Consider the following 7,200-nt stretch of genomic DNA (forward strand, 5'->3'; position numbering starts at 1 on the left):
AATAACACTAATATAATTCAGTATAATTCAATTGTTTGTGCACATTTGTTTGAATACAGATTGGTATATTAAAGATAGCTCCTGCAAAGGAATAATGGTAAGTTTGATTATTTTCTTATTATCTATCTTTTTTCCTAAGTATATGTTTATAAATATATTTACTCATCTACTGTGATCTTGGTAACAGAATAATTTCATTTAATTGTGTCAAAGATTCTAAAATTCTAATTCCAGACAAAGAGAGCTTTTTATTGCTTTGGTTGTATTTCGGCCAAGAAAATGTTTCTTTGCACTTTCTATTTATAAAAAAGCTATATAGCACAGTGTAGCCACTTAATACAGTTAGTTGTTCCCTTGACATAAGATATAGGTGTTAAAGTAAGGTGCATGTTAAAAATGAGGGGAAGTAGGAAAAGGACTTTAGTTGAATGTGGCCTGAATCTACCTGGGAGGGGATCGGGAGTAATACAAAAGTTAGGCTATGAAAAACTCTAGGGATTGCTCTAATAGGGCTGTGAGATAGCCAGCCAACCCTGTAGGATGTGTGGGTATGGGTGCTTTAGTGTGTCTGTGTAAGAGAGGTGTTTGTCTGAGGCAGAGAAGTAACTGCAGATTCTTCTACCTCCCATTCAAAACTAAGCATGTGTCCAGTTGTCCAGTCACCCCAGGGAGGGGAGGCTGGATGTGTTAGCCACAGCTTTAGCCCGTCTACCTCCAAGCACTAACCGAAGGGAATGTGCTGATCCAGGAGCTAAGAAGAACCAGGCCCACCTTGGACAGGCTGAAAGGTCTGACATTTTTTTTACCAGGCTTATGTATTTAAAGTCTTTTATTAATCTTCTGAATTAAATCCACTTCAAAACACTTGAAAAACTGATTTAATATTTTATCTATAGGCTTTTATTTGGCAAGAGTAGCCAGTAGAATCACTTTTTTAAAGAGGAATAGAATAGGATAATCCCAAAAGTCTATTCAGATCCAAAATTCTTGCTTTAACTACTGTTTGTGAAGCGTTAGGAGGGTAGCACCCTCTTGAATTGTTAGTATGGATGCTTCCATCTGTATGGGGAGTTAGGAGTGAATGTGGATGCTTCCATCTCTGTGGGGAGTTAGGAGCGAGTGTGGATGCTTCTATCTATATGGGGAGTTAGGGAGTGATTGTGGATGCTTCCATCTCTGTGGGGAGTTAGGAGCAAGTGTGGGTATTTCTATCTATATGAGGAGTTAGGGAGTGAGTGTGGATGCTTCCATCTCTGTGGGGAGTTAGGAGCGAGTGTGGATGCTTCTATCTATATGAGGAGTTAGGGAGTGAGTGTGGATGCTTCCATCTCTGTGGGGAGTTAGGAGCGAGTGTGGATGCTTCTATCTATATGGGGAGTTAGAGAGTGAGTGTGGATGCTTACATAAAATGATTTTAAGGACTTCCTTTTCAGATCTTCTGTATTTTGTTGTTGTTTTCATTTCTGAGACTCCTCTTGGTCTACAGTCCATTAACATCTGATTAGACAAGGTCAAAAGTCAGACATTAATCATTTGGATTTAGGACATGTGTTTCTCAGATACTCCTTCATGCCTTCCCTTGCTGTTAGGGCTATCAGAGTCTGTGTATGTCTTGGGGAAAATATTTGTGAACATAAAAAACTGAATTTCAGCGTTGAAATATCATGGTAAATTTGACCTGGTCTAATTAGTAGCAAGCTGAAACCAGGACCCAGATTTCCTGCCTGTAGTCAGTGTTTTTTCCACTATTAACACATTACCTGTTCATCCCCAGATAGACGGCAATAGTGTCATACAAAGATAATTTCTTACTTGGCACAGAGGTTCACTTCAGTATCTCCTAGGGTACAGTTACACACAAACCAGCTAAAACCCTGGTATCTTTATTAGGACTCATTGACACATCAAAACTGTTCACCCAGCAAAATGGGATCTTCATAATTTAGTGATGATACATGAGCCTGAACATCCAGGTTTCGTAGAGCTATCTTCTTTAAAATTTTGCTTTACTTGATTAACATTGTTGGGGATGATTTAGCTGCTGTTAGCAAGAAAAGGGACTTAATGGCAGCACAGAACCCTCAAAATTTTCTAGTTTGAAAGAACTTTACCTCAGGGTTAATGAGATTTCCAGAATTCAAGGGTTAAATTTGAAACTGATACATACATTTTTTTAAATTAATGATTTAGATTAGTTAAGTTAAATCTAGATATGGTAATAAAATATTAGTTTTCCCTAAGTGTCATTATTTAGGACCCAGTCTTTGTTTGAGCTGTTTTGTTTATATAGTATAAAATATTTTATTGGCCATTCATAACTAAAACAACCTTCAAACAGAAACACAAATTTATCCAAGATTTGTTTTCTCTCTTAATTTTGTTTTCAAAATACCAAAAGTGCTAAAATCTGCATGTTTATTTTTTAATCTAGATGAACAAACAAACAAAAAAAACCTCAAATAGTCTTTGAATCTCAGTTGTTAAGGGTACTGAGTAGTTGTCTTTCTTTGAGTAATTTCTTTTTTCTTTTTCTTTTTATTTTGTTAATGAAATTGGGGTTAAGTGACTTGCCCAGGGTCACACAGCTAGGACGTTTTAAATGTCTGAGACTAGATTTGAATTCAGGTCCTCCTGACTTCAGGGTCGGTGCTCTATCCACTGTGCTATCTAGCTGTCCCTTTGAATAATTTATAATCATAAATTTAATCAAAACAAGGCATCACTCTGCCTTCAAAGTACTTATTAGAGCTGATGAAGTTGACGGCTACTTATTTTTAATACTTTCTACCTTTTAATGATAAAGCTTTGGCCAGCCTTCTGTTATTAAGGCATTACAGACTGCAACTAAACAACAACTGTCTAAAAGTGGGGAAGAGAATGAACTAGTTTTATAGGAGTCTGTTCTATATAATTATTGGCAAGTCAAATCAAGTAGTATTATTGAGCATGTAATGGTCAAAATAATGACAAACACAAGTTTCTGACTGAATACATTATGAATATTTTAGGAAGGCAAGGGTGAGTGAAATCATGGGAATTCATTTACCATGACAGCTCATCTTTTTTGTCTCTTTAGAGTAGTTTTCCATCTTTAAGCCATGGTAATATCCTAGACTCTGGAATAAACTCCTGTTTAGGAAAATCCTTTCATTTGACTTCTTCATTGATCAAAGAAAAATTCTCTTTTGTTCTGGTACTGCCAACATAACAAGGCTGGATTTTATCTTAAGTCAATAATTTTTTTCCTCTATATATAGCCAAAATGATCAATGCCCAAATAATTCTAGTAAAGTATATTTAAACCCATGGAGTGGGAGAGAGAACACAGATATCATCCTCTCTTCTATATCTCTCTTTCACATGTCTTGGATTAACACTGGTTTTAGAGGTTTTTAAAAAATTATTATTATGGAGCCCACCTAGACAACATTTTTTCATAATTTAGAGATAGGGAGTCTTCTCTCTTTTTCTTTTTCTTTTTTTAAATTTGATTGGTCTAAGGCTATCTTGATACATGGCCATTGATTGTCAAAGTAAAGCTTATCTGATGCGTAGCCATTGATTAGCAGATGATGAAATGGGCAATCTGTGAATAAATGTATCAAAAGTAATTCTGGAAAGAGATGAAATCATTGTGTCTACTTTTACATGTCTATACCTATCATTATTTCTCATTTGTCTTATCCCTCCTCCCTAAAAATTGTATAAGATTCCCAAACTGTCTCCTATAATAATTTTCAATTTCCAGGTTCCAATCTTCTGAAGTACATCTTGATCAGTAGTATGGACCTGCTCTTGTGATAAAAGCCAAAGTACCTAGGTGTCATGTGTGCAGCTAGGCAGATAATCACTTACCGGAGGCAATTTTTGGCTGATAGAAAAGGCTCATATAGATTTCTCAGTTATTTTAGGTTTCTTCCCTCTTTGGTGTTTTTGTAGTGAGAGAGAAGAATGGTGGATAGACAACCAGAAAAAGAAAGAAAGTGACTTATATAAATTGAAGTGTCTAAGCCAAGCTGAACAGGGAGGGTAGATACAGGTAACTTTTGACTATTGTCTCTCAGCTTGGCTTTTAAGTGAAATTGTAGTTAAAATGAGGCTTTCATTGTTCACTGGAGTTATTGAATGAAATGCGGTAGCTAAGGCCTGGATGTTTTTAAGTGTTCAACAAGGAATCTGAAATAGCTGTCTAGAATATAAAAGAACCCATTAGTTCCATTAGCTTTTTGAGGAGCTCTGGTAGCCCTGTATTATATCTTCAATTACCTGAAAACCTTGTTTTTGTTTTGTCCATCATCATTCCTGATTCCAGAGTATTTAAAAGGTATACTCCTGTCTCCTACCCAAATAAAAAAGAGAGACTGAGAATGAGATATGTAATCAACCAAAAAAGGAAGAAAATATCCATGAACCATTGACCTAAAATAGTGGCCCCCCCATTATTCTTCCCATTTTGCCATTCCTGATTCCAATCTAAATGTTCTTGCCTTAGAGAACACATTCAACTCACTGCATTTGCCCCAACTAATAACTTGAATTTTAGTGGGTAAAGGGTGGGAAACAATGATAGCTGGTTTTGGTGGGTGGGGAGCAGTCTGACACAGAAGCCAACTCAGTATCAGGTTAGGGCTGTTTGATAACGGCAATTTCTGCCTGTCTGCTGAGTTGATAAATGTTGTAGTCTCATGGTCCCATTTATAGAAAAGGCCTCCTTCCTCTTGGGGTGATGGGCTGTGACCATTTGGCATTTACTGCTGTCGTGGGGCTTCACATTCACCATGGTGAGGCTGAGGCTTTAGGGCCACCAGCCGGGCCAAGAGCCAGGAGAAGTCATCTAACCCCTTCATTTCATAAATAAAGAAGCCGAGGCCCAGAGAGGTGAAGCGATTTTTATAGGGCCCCATCCATAAGCAGTGGCAGGGCCTGGACTCTAGCCAGTGGGCTTAGACACACAACCCACCATTCTTCCCACTGGACCCTGTGCCTCCCTCCGGCAGGGTCTTCACACTGAAGAGCTGGATCTATGGCTTACTGTGAAACTTTACTCCATTTGTATGCTACTCTTAGCCGCACTGGATTAATGTGTTTTATTTTGGGAGACAGGAGCATAAGGGGATGAAAAAAGAACAATTTTTATCTTGCACTTGCAGCAAGAGATGAATCAGATTTCATCTTGGCAAATAACCATAAACCTTGGACAGACTCCCCTGGCCTCCTGGGCTTGAGAACTCTTTCTCCTTGATTCTCTAGAAGACCCTTCTCGCGATAGCATTTTGTGAGATACTATCGATGGAAATTATTTCTTATCCTAATCCATTGACTCTTCCACTGGCTAAGGGTTTTTGCAGGGTGCTATTAACCAGTCCTTTTCACCCCATTACTCTCCATCTGAGCCTCTACATATGACAGCAAGAATTGTAAATCGGGGAGCTTGGATCTGGGATATTTCTAGCCTTCAGAGAATGTCAGGAAAGTTTTTCTCTTCCCTTGCTAATACACACAATTAGGACTTTAAGTTTGGGAATTTCAGCTGAATTCTATACAGGGGAAGAATTGATTAGAATAGCCCTTATACTAGCTTCCTCAGAATTTAGTGGGAAGTCTATCCATGCTGGTGGGAAGGCTTTGAGGGTAAGATGAGGGAAAAACTAATGTAGCAAATATTGAATTTCTTTCAGGTCATTACAGGCTGAAAGAAATCTATCCAAACTGTTCTCTATGGTGCTTTTTCTTATGTGGTGGGTGTTGTCCCATCTCTCCCTCATCATCCCTGGGCACTGTGCCTTCCCACTGGCTTCTATGAAAAGCAAATAATACCGCACTCAGCTGCCAGCCTTCCAAGACACATTTTCCTTCATGATCTCAGGCTTCTTACTTCTGCACAAAGCTGGAGATGTAGCATTTTCCTTCCATTTGGAAAGCGCTTTGGTTTTCCTGAGAAGTGGAGTATCAGATTGAAAATGGCCAGATTCTATTTCTGGTGGTAACTAAAGGAATCGGGGGAAAAAGAAATCCCCATTTTCCAGTTTTACAATACTGCCCTGATCTCTCCCTGTGAGTTTGTAGGTTATCCTAACATTCCTAAGCAGCATACAGGCTTAGCTAATATTGCAAGTGGTTTTTCCTCATAAATTAACCAAGAAGGATTCACACTGAAACAGACAATCAGTTTCTAAAATATCCCCTAAAAGGGAGAACATGATAGTCTATATTTATCAATTAGAATGTTTACCAATCTCTTTTTCCCTTTTGAAAAATTAACATTTGAGGTTATGTCCTTCTCCTGGAGCAATTACTCCATTTACAAAGATGCATCAGGAAAACAAATGGCCCAGGACTGCTTCTCCTCCTCTCTGTTACTGCTGAAGCTGAGGGACTGGGCTTTTGCATCTTAGGTTGAAAAGTAGTTGCTCAAAAAGTATGTTTTACTGTAACCTTAAACATATCTACCTAGAGATATGAATACTGTAGGGTTATTTTTTCCCCCACCTTTTAACCATTATCACTTCAATGTAAACCACCCCTCCCTTACTGAAAAAAAATGCACTTTAAATCTTATTATGTGTGGCTGTTGCTGGCTTTGCAGCCAGATCATTTGGGTAGGAGTTAAGGAGGGAGAGCTGTTGCCAGATTTTTTGCTGCTGCCATCACCTGGCAAATGAGTGCAGCTCTGCCTCCTGCCTCAGCAACCCCTCCCCAAGAAAAGTAGATCAGATGGGTTTGTGGAATGCACGAATTCAGAAATGTCCGTTTTTAAATGAGCCCTACCCCCAAAGAAAGAAAAAACAACCCCAGATGGGAAGAGGTCTCCAAATGTTAGCTCCCGCCCCCCCCCCCCCCCCCCCAACACTTTAAATTACTGAAGCCCCCCCCCATTCAAAAGTTTGAAGTTAATTCCCTACCTTAGGGATTTTTTTTCACAGTTAGGAAAGTTCCTATTTACTTCTACTTAATATGGGGGGGGTGATTCTTGAGGTCCTTTTGATTTGATGAGTCAGTGTTCACACCGAAGAACCAAGTGGTCCAGGTGTGGTCCTACTCTGTTACTTCTAGATATCAGAATTATTCCCTTAGATTATAAGTTTTCTCAACACTCTCTTCCCTTAGACTCTTCTCTTCCCCCAATCACAGGATAATAGTTCTTGGTGGGGCTGCATGTCTCCTGGCAAATAGCCCTGGGAGCAGTGTTGTGGGGGGGGA

The 7,200-nt window shown here is 38.9% G+C and overlaps 1 protein-coding gene across 5 annotated transcripts in view; it reads left to right on the forward strand.

Moving 5' to 3' along the window:
• Window positions 1-7,200, forward strand: part of ZBTB37 (zinc finger and BTB domain containing 37) — a 38,440-nt gene that overhangs the window by 25,797 nt on the left and 5,443 nt on the right. For 2 of the 5 annotated variants that reach the window (XR_004229292.1, XR_004229291.1), the window contains one exon: window positions 60-2,576. The exons of 1 other annotated variant lie outside the window; for it this stretch is intronic. The gene's annotated coding sequence lies outside the window, so the exon portion shown is untranslated. Of the gene's footprint in view, window positions 1-59; window positions 2,577-7,200 lie in introns of those variants that run through there. 2 more of the 5 variants (XR_004229288.1, XR_004229289.1) reach the window with 2 other exon arrangements.

Source organism: Sarcophilus harrisii, chromosome 4 (genome assembly GCF_902635505.1).
Source record: "Sarcophilus harrisii chromosome 4, mSarHar1.11, whole genome shotgun sequence".
In the NCBI taxonomy this organism is placed as follows: Eukaryota; Metazoa; Chordata; class Mammalia; order Dasyuromorphia; family Dasyuridae; genus Sarcophilus; species Sarcophilus harrisii.